General features: G+C 39.1%; 1 protein-coding gene across 1 annotated transcript in view; it reads left to right on the forward strand.

Moving 5' to 3' along the window:
* LOC108697211 (PH and SEC7 domain-containing protein 1) overlaps window positions 1-15,358 on the forward strand; it is a 115,158-nt gene that overhangs the window by 86,549 nt on the left and 13,251 nt on the right. The gene's annotated exons all lie outside the window — the stretch shown is intronic.

Genomic DNA, 15,358 nt, shown 5'->3' on the forward strand with positions numbered 1-15,358 from the left:
CTTGTGAGCCACATTCAAGTGTAAAAAAAAGTTGGAGAGCAACACAAGCATGCACAAAGTTCTTGGGGGTTCAAATGATGGGCTGTGATTGAATATTGGCCTCTATGTGGACTAGGAGTGTACAGGAGGCTCTATTTGACAGGACACCTTGTTTTTTATGTAACCAAAACTTGCCTCCAAGGCAGACATTTTACTTTTAGGCCACTTGGAGTAATATCCAAGATCTTGGTGAGCAACATGTTTCTCCAGAGCCACTGGTTTGGGATCACTGCTCTAATTATATAAGCCAAATATGAGGATTCCCACATTTTGAAAACTTCTGCAATGAGATGGATGTGTAGCTTTAGCACATAGCCCAAAGCAGCCAGTCCAGTGTTTACTGTCATTAAGTTTACAACACAAGGCTAGTGAAAGCTGTCTATGAAATGGTTGTTTTGGCTTCAGCGTCAATGCCAACATTCCCTGCATTTTGGCCCCTGTGCTTTTTTTTGTGACAAAAGATTTATTCTGATAAAGGGAAAGTGTTCTCTTAGGGTCTGGTAACCCAGAGCAATGAGATGTTTGTTTTCAAATAGATTTATATTAAATGCACATTGCACTGCACATTGATTGCTATGGGATACTAAGAGCAAACTTTCAACCACAGTACCAATATAACCTGCAGAATTTGGTTGTGATTGCAGGGTCGGGGCTGCTGCCTTAGGACCCCCCAAGCCTACCGCACCTGGAGCAAAACCCCCTCCAGCCCCCACCAATACCGCAACCCTCCTCCCTCCACCTCCCTGCCCCCGCGTACCTTTCCATTGCCGGAGAAGGAGATCGGGAAGCGCAACATATTGCGGCAGGGACTAGGTCTAGGCCGTTGGGGGCCCACAAGACCTGGGGCCCGCCAGGTTTTTTCCCGGTGTCCCGCCGCCAAGTCTGACCCTTTGTGATTGCTATTTTAATTAAAGGATATACTAAATACATTTATATTTCAATGCTGTAAAATGTTATCCTTCAACTAATTTACAAAAAACATAAAAATGTTGATTTAAAGATCTGTGTTTATTTTGCTTAAGGTGGATATGGCTAGGCAGCATTGGTCTCTGCAAACACAAGTAGCTATTGTGCTCCATTTTTCTGCCATAAATTCCTTCAGGCCTTCGTGTTTTTCTAAATTCAACCCTTGATAAATGTGCCTCCCCATCTCCACATTGATTAAAAAGCAGTCCATTAAGATCAGCACAGCATTCATTGACTTCTATAGCACCTCGACCACTTTTACTTGGTGAAGGTTTACATTTGAGATTTGCATGGTTTTTACACTTAATAAATGTTTCATTTTTAGAGCTTTAAAGAAATATAGGAGAACCACAAATTTTTCGAGATTCGTGGGAAAAAAAAATCGCAATTTGATTGTTTCATAAATACAATTCTAAAAATCCTATAGAAATGAATTGAAAGTGAGTGAATTGTTTTTTTGGTGAGTTCTGAAGTGCCCTGCGCGTTACTCTTTCATAAGAGCATGTTAGTTGCACTAACTAGGCTGCATTTGTCCTTTACTAGGGACTTCCTGGTCATTCTACTTAGATAGCAGCAGCTCCGCATGTATGGTAGGGTATATAGGTTCTTATTTAACTAGGAAAAATAGATAGATAGGTTTTCCCCTTGTCTGCATTGATTGATTCCAGGTACTTATGAAACACTTTGAAAACATAAGGCAAGTTCATTGACTTCTGATCAAACTTACCATAGTGTGTGTGAATGTGATAGAATTCCTTAGATTATAAATTCCACTGGCACCGGTACCGATGTGAATAATGTATAATCTTTGCAAAGCACAGCAGAATATGTTGGCTCTATATAAATAAAGGATAATAATGATATCATTCAGAGGTATTTTTTGTGTATCCGTTGCCTTGCTGGTTGCTGTTTACAGTAACCTCATTACCAAAAGTCTCTTGTGTCTCGAGGCTACAAGACATCTGGGGCTTAAATATGCAGTAACCAAGAGCATGAGATGAAACTCAGAATTGTTCTTAACTCTTTAAGAGCTGTGAAATCAGGTGCATTACTTTGCAGTGTATGACAGGTGCCTCTAGCATTTAAGGAATAAAGGGGATAATATTGTTCAACCTCACCAGGGATTTCAGGCTTCCTATGTCAGAATGGGACACAATACGCATTATCAGTTAGCAGCTGGGAAATCAAGAGCTGTAAATAGGCTCCCAGGGGATTGATACAACTAGTGGGATATATTTTGGCTTAGTGGTCAGACAGTTTGTTTACAGACTTGTCTACCAGATACCAAAACATAGCAAACATAATTCTAGCTATAAAATATTTAATACAAATTGAAATAAAGTAATAGTAGCGTTCTATCATCTTTAGTTATATGTAACTCTTACCTGCCATCTCTGCTATACGAAACAACCATTTTCTGCAAAGTTATGGGAATGGTTCTTAGTATTGTTGGGAAATTCATTTGAAATTAGGATTCATTAGAAAAGTAACAAAACTGTCTTTTAAAAAAGTGGCAAATCCAGTTTCTCTTTTATAAAGAACATTTCTTAAATAAGGACTGTTTGTAGCAGTCAAATATATGAGGCCATGTACACTGTAACTAACAGTACATTTATACACATTGCAGTCCTTTAAGGATACTTTGGTGGGCATAAGAACAGAGAAAGCAGATTCTTCTACTGCTAGGGCCCAGGCCATTATGGGGCCCCATGAGAGTACGATTTATAAGCAGTTGCATCACGTCTTCTTCTTGATTTAAAGGGGCTTTGTAACTTCTAGTTATTATTAGGGATGCACTGAATCCACCATTTTGGATTCGTACGAACCCCGGAATCCTTCGCGAAAGATTCATCTGAATACCAAACCGAATACTAAACCTAATTTGCATATGCAAATTAGAGCTGGTAAGGGGAAACATTGTTTACTTCCTTGTTGTGTGACAAAAAGTCCAGAGATTTCCCTCCCACCCCTAATTTGCATATGCAAATTAGGATTCGGTTTGGGCAAGGCAGAAGGATTCGGCCGAATCCTGCTGAAAAAGGCAGAATCCTGTCCGAATCCCGAACCAAATCCTGGATTTGGTGCATCCCTAGTTATTATCCTTAATAGCACTGACTCCAAAATTGCCTGTACAGCTACTAAAGGAAACATACAGCATAAATGAACACCCCCTAATATTGTAGGTGATAATTAATAATATCCTTTTGTCTAGAAGATGTATTAGAGCTCACTCTATTAAAATCACTAGAAATGATGTCTCTCTACATGAAGCCTTTGTGCAAAAGGCAGTTATTTTTTTAGATTTTGTTTGTACTGGAATCAGTTATTTGAGTGAGCTCTAATTCATCTGCTAGGAAGCCCCCCCATAAAATATATTGGAACTAATTGTCAATGACACCCAACTGCTGCAAGAAGACAGAATTAAAAGGGATGTAATGGCAAAAAAATAAAATCCCATTTTTACTTTCTTTAATGAAAAAGAAATCTATCTCCAATATACTTTAATTAAAAATGTCTACCGTTTTTATATCAAACCTGACTGTATGCAGTGAAATTCCCCTTTCATTTTACTTGCTCTGATTACTGAGAATAGGAAACTTCAGACGGTCCCTAACTGCCCTTCAGGGAAACAATCATACTTTCAAACGGCAGGGGGGAGCACACCCACCTTACTTCCCTGACATGCATACCTCCCAATGTCCCTATTTGAGTGGGACAGTCCCGATTTTGACAGCTCAACCCGCAGTCCTGGGTTTGTTACTGAAATGTCCCGACTTTCTCTTTGATCTCCTGCACTGAACAGCCAGAAAAAGATACAAAGTTTATGACTTAATTGGCTTTTGGCAGAGAGCCCAGAACAGCCACCAGGTGCACTTCGATACTTTTGTAACAATTTAAGATAAGCAAAACAGTAATTGAAACTATTTAATATAAGCAGGTCTCTTGGGGAAACTGTGACTTGCACCTTAAAGGGCAATTCACCTTCATTAGCAAAACTGTAATAACACATAAAAACCACAGCAATGTGTTCAAACTTTCATAACCTGCCAAATTTTGTAAAATGAACATGGTAATTAGGAGGTGTGGTCACAAAAATGGGTGAGTCAAATCTTTTTGGCCCTCTTTCCATTTCAAAACTGTTGGGAGGTATGTACATGTATAGTATTATATTATCATTACACACTGCATTACAATGTAAGAGCAAGGGTGGAACTATTGAGATCACAGCACTGACTGATAAGCATTTTCAATGTCTTATTCCCAAAGTTTGGTGGTGTCTGAAAATGATTTGGTTGTGTTGCCCATAACTTCTAATCAAGTGTTGATATTCAGCAAGAAAAGCAAGCAAGACATAGAGAAGAAGACAAAACATGCTAGGCAGGATTGCTACAAGCCATTTGGTTGTCAGATTAAATCTAAACTGTCCTACACTATTAAATAAAGAGCCCCATGTTGAAAGCTAGAAGCATATACACTTCTTGGTGATTTATGTCACTTCCAGATCTTGAGCAAACTTTCCTGGCAACAGCCTGTGGCTTTATGTGCTCAATGTATTTTGGTGGATCAGTCGCTGCTTCAGAAACTGCCCTTATACCTTTTGTGTTGGCATCTTCTTTGCTGAGGATTATTTTGGTCCTATTTATATTACAGCCTATATAAAATACAGTTCTCTGTTACTTAGCAACCACAGAAGCAGTATTCCTGTTTTTGTTTGCATTGCTGATCAGCCACTCGGTCCATGACTGAGATGTGACTGGCATGAGAAGGAATATTTCTGTCATACCATCTGAATCCAAAACCTTTACAAGGATAAAGCAAATATATTGATAAAATTTCAAGGATAAGCCAAAGGTCCTACCCAGTTTGCCAATAAAGTAAAAAAGTACCTTTTTTTGGGGGGGGGGTTGTTTTGTTTTGTTCTTATTAGTTTTTTGAATTTCTATAAGTGTGAATATGACATTCAGTGCTTCAAGGCAGCACAGTAATATACTACAATGAACAATTGTGACTTATGAGGTAGTATGCAAAGTGCAAAACTCAAGAGAAAGCCACCATTTTTTTGCACATTGCACACAGTCTTCTTCCATTGCTTAATTGATGCAGGTCTCTTGTTCCATGTGGGAGCACAGAGACCTTGGTGACTGCAGCACGGCCTGCTCTGTAACCAGGGGCGCTCCACCAATGAGGCGAGCTGAGCCGCTCGCCTCAGGCGGCAGCGCCTGAAAGGATTCCAGGGGCGGCAAAAAGCCGCTCCTGCGCGTTTAAGAGCAGAATTTCCGGTTTTTAAACCGGAAATTCAGCTGTACTATTGCGAGAGAGCGCAATTGCGCTCTCCGCAATAGTGTTTCTGTCTCCCCTCCCGACACGTAAGCTGGTGAGGGGGGGCGGCATTGCAGGAGCCGCCTCAGGCGGCTCCTTAGTCAGAATCAGCGCTGTCTGTAACCTTGTGGCACGGGAGGCACTTGTACTTCATAATAAAGGATATTCTCTCTCTCTCTCTCTCTCTCTCTCTCTCTCTCTCTCTCTCCCTCTCTCTCTCTCTCTATAGTTTTGTTCTCTTTTTTATATGAGCACATTTCTTAAAATTACCATTAAGAACCTGCAATAAGCTTATAAAAGGCTTACGTCTTATGGTCAGCACCCCTTCAAATAATGGACCATCCCAATGCCTAATCTACTGCTTAGAGCAGCAGTCCTGTTTAGCTCGGCCCCTTCTCTCTGTGAGAAGCTTCCTGCTCCTCAACTGTGTGAGGAATGAGAGAATAACAGTAGTGAATCTCCTCCTGATGAAGCAGCTTCTTTCCCGGGGCAGATGAATGTGAATCTGTTGTGACAAGCTTAGAGTGTTAATGCCAGTGTATATGTGTGTGTGTCAATGCCAGTGTGTGTGTGTGTGTCTGTGTGTAAAATAAACTGGTGGGGGCACATTTACTAAGGGTCGAATATAAAGGGTTAATAAACCCTCGAATTCGACCCTCGAGGTAAAATCCTACGAAAATTTGTTCGATGGAACGATAAAATTCGAAGGATTTTAATCGATCGATTGAACGATTTTCCTTCGATCAAAAAAACCTAAAAAAAGTGATGGGGAAGGTCCCCATAGGCTAACATTGTAGCTCGGTAGGTTTAAACTGCCGAAGTATGTAGTCAAAGTTTTTTTTAAAGAGACAGTACTTCGACTATCGAATGGTCGAATATTCGAACGATTTTTAGTTTGAATCGTTGGAGTCGCAGTCGAAGGTCGTAGTAGCCTATTTGATGGTCGAAGTACCCAAAAAAAAAAATTCTACGTTTTATTACTTCGAATCCTTCACTCGAGCTTAGTAAATGTGCCCCTTAGTGTTACTGTGTGTTTAAGGGCAACTGTTTGTAAGAAGGTCTGACAAACTTTGTGTGTGGGTTATAAAGACTATAATGAACCTGTGTATAGCTGTGTAACTACATTCATTATTGAATCTTATAGGTACAGGTCACTTTTTTTCCGTTTACCCTTCCCTTCTCATTCTGCTGTGTTACCCCCACACTCACCTCTCCATCTCTAATAACTCTCTGCCTCACTCTATATATTTGTATAGATAAAAACATCTATCTATTATCTTTTAAACCCTTCTGCCACTCTGGGAACAAAGCATGCCAAGTCCACTTTTAACAAAAAAAAAAAAACCTTATCCGGAAAATCTCAGGTCCCAAACATCCTGAATAACAGATCCTATATCTTTATTTTGTACCAGTTATTCTTCCTACTATTTTTTAAAAAAAATGTCTATTCACAGGAACTACAGATAGGCAGAAAATGCACGTGCATAGGGCACAATGGTAGAGGGGAAAGTGATGGCAGTCAAGTAGCCCCACAGCATCATGTCAGCACAATACTTTACTGGAGGTATCAAAAATCTAAAATGGCTGGGCACACTGGCAATACAAAATAGGTGAGAGCACTCAGTTTTGGACTGGGCACCTGTGGGGGCAAAAAACATAATTCTGCATTACTGTTCACCAACTCAGGCCCTATTCACTGTAGGTTTGCTAAAGCCCCAGTTACATAGACAACAACAATGTCTTTTTAATGAAAAGTTTTCCAGATCTTCCTCCATCCCTCCCTCTCTCCCTGTCATTGTCAGAGGCATCCTCCGAGCCTGCTATTTCAGGGGGATTAGTGATACTGCCACGTAATCTATGCGTTCAGCTGCCCTAGTCAGAGTTGCCATGGAGACACAGAGCAGATGCTGAGAGATTCTTAATAAGCATCTATTTCAAGCATTTTTGGGAAAAATAAAATATAAAAATAGACAATTGTTTATTATTTTTTCCCCCTTCAGTTGAGCCCCTTTCTTTGCTGAGATGTAAAATCCGAACACCCCAAATTTATGCCCTGAACATGCAACTATACACATAGGCGGATGGTGACTTTTTTGTTTAGGGAGACTAAAGTTGACCATACACAGACTAACTTAAAGAGGATTTGTATAATAATTATCAACCCAATAACTGACTTCAGTGGGAACCGTGCCAAAGCGCAAGGGAGTGCTTGATCCAATAAATACCCTCCAACCACACATATAAGGCCACAACAATTATTGATATGGCAGTACTCACTGAAGGGCAGACAGTAAGGGGGTTATTTATCAAAATCCTTAAAATTTTTAAATAAAGTCCGACCAAACTAGAATACACGATTTACCCTTATTTATCAGTAAAAAAAAAAGCGACTTTTTTGGATTGTCGCGTGAAGAATCCAAATTTTTTTTGATTTGATGCCCGAAAAGTCACAATGTGCTAGTGAAATTCTCAGATCGATCATCATACGAAACTCAGCACAGACAATAATATCTTCGGATTTTTTGCAGCCTCAGGGTATATTAAATCTTGAAAAAGTTTTTTTCCCACTAAAAATTCTTATTTTATAGTAAAAAAAACCTTGAATTTTTTACATGGGGTGTGTTTTAGTAAAAAAAAACAGCAGGATTTGCCATGGCATGAGAAGGGTTAATGTTGGTATGGTGGGAGACGTTAGAAAGCAACAAACGCATAGGTGCTGGAAATTTTGTCTAAATAATGGTTGTGTTTAGGGAGAAAAAGCAGAAGAAATAGAGGTTTTATGAACAAGATTATCAAAGCATTTGCCTTCTTCAGGTCTGAAACTGGCATTATGTATGACACTAACGGGGGAATGTAATAAAAATCGCTAACGGAAAAACTATTCGCAATGAGAAAAGTTATGCCTTTGCGCAAACAAATTTTGCTTTGTGCGAATTTAATATAGCTTTTGCGAGCCCGGAAACTGTTTAGCGACCACTTCCGACAGTGAAAGACCGTTTGCGAATTTTATCGTTTGCGCCAATGCGCAGTCAATGTAATAAAACTTCTTACTGAAAAAGTCGTTATGTTTGCTCCAAAAGATTACGACACCTTCAAGCACTTCTTATGAGTGTGCAATTAAAATTCGCAATGCGCAATTAAAATTCGCAATGCAATAACAGTTTAAGGAACAATATTACATTGCGAGATGTGGATTTTTAGTCTTATTGGTGCGAATTGTTTTGCTCTTTGCGACTTTTATTACATTCCCCTGTAACAGCATTATGTATGCCATCCGCTTCTCATCAAACAGATGGCAAAGGTCAGGGAAAAGGGTTTTATATGTTTTTTTACTTTACGTTACACTTTTAAAAGTGTCAGACAGGTTTGGGGAGGCTTAGCCTTCCCTAGCCTGATAGAAAATCCTCCTATGATATACATACTGCAAGGTTTTTTTTATTTATAGCCTGTGCTCCAAAATAGGAATGGATACGCACATCTTACACTCAATGTGTACTGAAAAGACTTGAAGTAAGGCTCATTAATTGTCTATTATTAAATCTTGTTTTAAAAATAGTGCATAAGTGAAAAAAACTAACTATATAACCAGAAAGTGAAATTTTCAATAGTTGCCAGTTCTGCCCAATTTTACACTGGCAGGGTTTTATTCACTTGAAATATATCCAGCATATCCAATAAGAATGAAGTCATTCAATACACACATTTTGCTATGGTTAATGAAAAACAGAAATCAGTCTTAATAAACTTAATTAATAATATCCTTGAAGCTTCATTTATCATGTAAAGGGAAACAGAGTGCAAAGAACCGCACTTTGTTTTGGAACAGCACTACCTGCTTTTAGGAAGCACTACATTCAGAATGGGCGAGTTGTGGAAGATATGTTGGTGACAGGCCCGGACTGACAATCTGTGGGTTCTGGCAAATGCCAGAGGTGCTGCTATAAGATGACATAGAAACAGACCCGGACTGGCAATCTGTGGGTTCTGCCAAATGCCAGAGGGGCTGCTATAAGGTGCCAAAGAAAGTCAGTATTTAGTGGGCTGGTGGGGTCTGTTTGGGCCTCTGTGTGGTTTGATTGGGCCTCTATGTACCTGAAATGCCAGGGCTTATTTTAATTCTCAGTCCGGACCTGCATAGAAAGTCAGTATTTAATGGGCTGGTGGGGGCTGATTGGGCCTCTGTGTACCTGAAATGGCAGGGCCTATTTTAATTCTCAGTCTGGACCTGGTTGGTGCCCCTGATGCTCAACAGGGGCTAAAGGCATAAGAAAGCCCTTACGGTAACTAGTGATGGGCGAATTTGTCCCATTTCACTTCAACGAAACTTGCGAACTGCAAATTTGCAAAGCGCGAATTTTGACGCCTGTGTCAATTTGACAGTTTTGACGCGATCAACTTTTCCAACGACATGCAAAATTTTTTGACGCCAGCAAATTTTCTCAGATTCTTTCTTCGAATGTTTCATGAATTTATTCGCTGGCAGTGTAACATGGAAATTCACTGTGAATTCGCGACTGGCGAATTTATTTTTCATGGAAAAGAGGCAAAAGCAGGACAGAAACCCGTACAAGCCAACTGGAAATTCTCGTGATTATGACATGTTACTGCCAGGCCCGGATTTGCGGCAAGGCCGCATAGGCCCGGGCCTAGGGCGGCAAAGAAATAGGGGCGGCATGCCGCCCAGCCGCCGTTCAACTGCACCAGCTGCGCAGGCGTTTTTTCGCCGGCGCGCTGGGAAGGCGGGCGCTAGGACCGCGCGGCCGCCTGGTCGGACCGCGCGGCCTAGGGGCGCGCAAAAGTTAAATCCGGCGCTGGTTACTACACTCCAATGGTGTCCTGCATCCAAGATTAATTTTACTATTCTGAAAATTTACAGTAGGACTAAATTATTACATATATTTTCCATATATTGTTAATATATGGAATATGAGTTAACATTCAAGTACAGGTATGGTATCTGATATCCAGAATGCTTGGGACCTGGGGTTTTCTTGGATAACGGATCTTTCCATAATTTGGATCTTTATGCTTTAAATCTACTATAAAATCATATAAACATTAAATAAACCCAATAGGCTAGTTTTATTTCCTATAAGGATTAATTATATCTTTATTTGGATCAAGTATTATTATTACAGAAAAAAAGGAAAACATTTTTAAAACTTTTTATTATTTGGAGAAAATGGAGTCTATGAGAGACAGCCTTTCCGTAATATGGAGTTTTCTCGATAATGGGTTTCCAGAAAACAGATCCTATACCTATACCAGCAAATAATAGTTAAAGGGATTCTGTCATGGGAAACATGTTTTTTTCTAAATGCATCAGTTAATAGTGCTGCCCCAGCATAATTCTGGTTGAAATGAGAATAGCACTCAATAGTAAAAATCCAAATTCCACTTTAACTCCTCCAGTTACATTGTGTAGGACAAATAATAGCTTATCTCAAAGCAGCTCCATTGTAAAGTGCTGGCTCTTTCTGAAAGCACAAATTTTACATGGTACAGTGAATTATTTGTAATATTAATAGTGTTCTATAGAAATAAAATCTACACAATAAAAATAATGTCAGAATTCCTTAAAGCAGTGATTCCTAACCAGTAACTTGTGAGCAATTTGTTGCTGTCCAACACCTTGGATGTTGCTCCCAGGTGCTTATTTTTGAATTCCGGGCTTGGAGGCAAGTTTTAGTTGAATAAAAAACAGATGTACTGCCAAACAGAGCCTCAATGTAGGTTGACAATCCACATAGGGGCTACCAAATGGCCAATCACAGTGCTTATTTGGCACCCCAAGAACATTTTTCATGCATGTGTTGCTCCCCAACTCCTTTTACTTCTGAATGTTGTTCACGGGTTCAAAAGGTTGGAGATCCCTTCCTTAAAGAATAGGCCATATTCAAATAACACATCAATAAGGATTGTGAGCCACCACTAAGATTCAAGAATTACTAAGGATTCTGACCACAATGAATATGTATTTACTTTGTCACACAGAGAAATTGTTTTGACGCGCGTCTTTTTTTTTTTGACGTAAGCCGCCAAGTCTATGGGAGTAAATTTTTTCGGCAAAATGATGCGAAAAAATTCGCCCATCCCTAATTATCATTTAATGAGTCAGTAGGCTGCTACTTAGTCAGGTTTGCCTGCCAGAACACCACAGGATCTCTTGATGGGCCCAGGCTCTAGCGTACCCTAGCCTAGGTGAATTATTCATCGTTTTGTTGTGAGTTGGGCCTTTTGATGCATGGTTATCTGATAGGCCCTAGGAAGTCCAGGCTGACCCTGATTGTTTTACAAAATACCTGTATAAAAGAACCCCTCAATTTAATAATGGGTCTCACTCAAGGGTCCAAGGGTTGGAATTAAGCAGATTCCAATCAGATGTGTTGGAATGTGTATCCAGACAGGTGCCTGTTTGGGCAACTATTGAGCAACTAATTATGGTCCTTCGTGGCCAATTTGGTTAAACTTGTGTGTAGCTTCATTAGCTAATAATAAGCCTGCATGTCTCTTAAGTGTCCACCTTTAAAGCCCCATTATTAAAGTTGTACCAGTTGGAAAATACATGAATAAAACATATAGGATGTGGCTCTATGTTTTGTTTTTTGTTTATTTAAATCTTGTAAAAATCAGTTTATTGAAAATACCAGGTCTCATTGGAAGGACATTGCATTCTAAGCAATATATTCTCTTTGATCAGTGAGACTATGAAATAAGCTTATTACTATAGCAACCTAGCACTATTGAGCCACTGCTGAATAGTTTATGCTAATACTGTAAGTAATAAAACACAGGACATGCAAATGTGTATAAAAGCCATTGGGGACGGAATTAAAGCAAAGATACAAGACGTGATGGCACCCAAGGAAAGCTTGAGTGAGAAAAACAATTTTATTATAAAATACAATGCATAGATAATAATAGTACAGCTTTAATGGAATGTACATAGTACCTGGGAATAATACCTGTGATGTCACCACTGCGTTTGAATAACAGTATTATGTTACAGGTATGGGATCTGTTATCCAGAATGCCTGGGAATTGTTTTTTTTTATGCAATCTTCATACTTTGTATACAAAAAAAAATGTTTTATTATTACAGAGAAAAAAAATTGATTGATTTGGATAAAATGGAATCTAAGGAAGATGGCCTTCCAGTAATTCAGAGCACTCTGGTTTATGGGTTTCCGGATAACAGATCCCATATCTGTATTATGTTTTCATATTATTACTTTTCTTCTGGAAGTAATATACTCCCGAAGGCAAATAAACATAGGAAACTTCAGAAACACAGAGTGATGTTAATGGTTAAAACCTACAGACCTCTCTTGGTGGGTTACTCATCCACTTCTGAAAAATAGACAATGTAGGAGTTTATCAAAGGTTATTGTGATATATTTGTAATGTTTGGACACAAGACATGATGTGGTAACTCTAGTGGACTAATTAGTGATGGCTTCATCAGAAACAGAATTTTGACATATACTTTGGAAAGTATTTTGGACAAAATTATACATATGTGCATTCCCTTAAAGGGATACTGTCATGGGAAAAAAATGTTTTCAAAATTAACCAGTTAATAGTGCTGCTCCAGCAGAATTCTACACTGAAATCCATTTCTCAAAAGAGCAAACAGATTTTTTTATATTTAATTTTGAAATCTGACATGGGGCTAGACATTTTGTCAATTTCCCAGCTGCCCCTGGTTATGTGACTTGTGCCTGCACTTTAGGAGAGAAATGCTTTCTGGCAGGCTGCTGTTTTTCCTTCTCAATGTAACTGAATGTGTCTCAGTGGGACATGGGTTTTTACTATTGAATGCTGTTCTTAGATCTACCAGGCAGCTGTTATCTTTTGTTAGGGAGCTTCCCATTGTTCTTTTGTTTAGCTGCTGGGGGGGGGGGAAGGGAGGGGGTGATATCACTCCAACTTGCAGTACAGCAGTAAAGAGTGATTGAAGTTTATCAGAGCACAAGTCACATGACTTGGGGCAACTGGGAAATTGACAATATGTCTAGCCCCATGTCAGATTTCAAAATTGAATATAAAAAAAATCTGTTTGCTCTTTTGAGAAATGGATTTCAGTGCAGAATTCTGCTGGAGCAGCACTATTAACTGATTCATTTTGAAAAAAAATTTTTTTCCCATGAATCCCTTTACTGAATACAGTATAGCTGATTGCAGTCAGTGTTGTATTCATCATGGGGTTTTTGGTTTTATTGTTTTGGAACTTAAAGTCTCAGGCAAATAATCTCTAGGCAGTGCAGGGAGCAATGTGCAAAAAATGTGTATTGTGCCTGTTTTTTGCACGTTGCGCAATGCCTTCAGTAAACATTATTGTGTAGTAAATGCACATAGTAAATTGTTTTAAAATTGTACAGCACACAAAATGACTTTTTTGTTTGCTATTTCTTCTCTTTCTTTCCTTTCTTTTGTTTCCCAGTAGTAGCAGAGCAGGTTCTTATAGGCACCCCTCCTTTTCAGGCCAATCTGCAGTCATGGGGGTTGCTCCACTTCTAATACAAGTGGAAAGGAGAGCACTCCAAAAATTAGGTTAATTTCAGACTAACTGACACAACATGTTTTGGACCCAGACTGGTGCCATTTCTCAAGTATTGCTCCACTCCACAGTACCATTTCTTTATAAGAGTATCTGGTCACAGAACTGTGATAGTTTGCCAGAAATGTTAAATAGACCATAAATCAAATTTCATTTAATAGGTGTTCATTGTTTCCCCTGGTTTAAAAGGTCATGATAATTGTAATAATGGCTGATATGTTGAGAGAGGAAAATATGTAACTGTAAATATAGATGTAACGTTAGTAGGAGTTACTGTCTGGCACTAAGATAGAAGGTATGGCAATCTGTGAAGCAAAATAAAATCAATAGAGATAAAAGTTGCAGCTTCATGTGTTGCCCCCCTCATGCATAGAAGTATCATTCTAAATTCATTTGGTTGTTAAGTGTCATGTTATTTCTATTATAGATCCATCCAAATCTGAGCAGGCGGAGTTGTTGATGTACTTCTATACACGTATTTGGTCAGATTGTGTTGTTCCATGCTTCATTTTTCTTGGCAAGCGAGGTTTCGTTTTCTCCAGCTAATTATTGAACAGACAGTTCCTGCATGTGTTGTACAGTTTTAGGGCACTTATCCAATCTAGCAGTAAATTAGAGCCATGTGCAGCGGGTCTTAAAATAAAAACAATATATAATCCTGCTTATTGGTGTATATATCCATTAATATAGTTACAAATGACATCAAGATGCAGCAGAGCCAAATGTTGCCTTTGCATTTTTATTGCCTGAAACAGTTGGTTTAATTGCGTCCTAAACACACATATGCCAGTGCAGTAAATGGATACATCATATTGAAGGGACCGCATGATAATCAGTTAACAATAGTATGTTTACATATTGGGGAAAGTGTTGTTTGCTTCAGAATCTGAGATGTTTTTCCATTTTCTGCCTTATAAACCAAGCAAGCTGTTTAATATTTTCTCTATGACAAAATCTCTAAATCAGATTGAACTTGTTGCGCTGCATTGCATCCCCTTATATGAAAACTAGCAGACGCATCTAAAAATGAAAAATAAGAATGTTTCGTGGAAGGGTCCCCAACCTTTTTCTACTTGTGAACCAAATTCAGATGTAAAAAGAGTTGGGGAGCAACATAATCATAAAAATATTTCTGGGTGGTGCAAAATAAGGGTTGTGATTGGCTATTTGGTAGCCCCTATGTGGACTGGCAGCCTACAGCAGACTCTGTTCGGTACTGCACCTTTTATGCAACTTAAACTTGACTTCAAGCCAGGAATTCGATTATAAGCACTTGATTTGAGGCCACTAGGAGACATCACAGAACAGCAGTAAGCTCATTTAACAGATTTAAAATATTGCACATACTGGTTTCACATTTGTATAGTCTGAGGCCACTGGGAGCAACATCCGAGGGATTGGTGAGCAACAATTTCTTGCAAGCCACTGGTTGGGGAACACTGTTTTAGAGCATGACGCAGTCCACCATGGCCA

This window comes from Xenopus laevis, chromosome 7S, assembly GCF_017654675.1.
Source record: "Xenopus laevis strain J_2021 chromosome 7S, Xenopus_laevis_v10.1, whole genome shotgun sequence".
NCBI lineage: Eukaryota > Metazoa > Chordata > Amphibia > Anura > Pipidae > Xenopus > Xenopus laevis.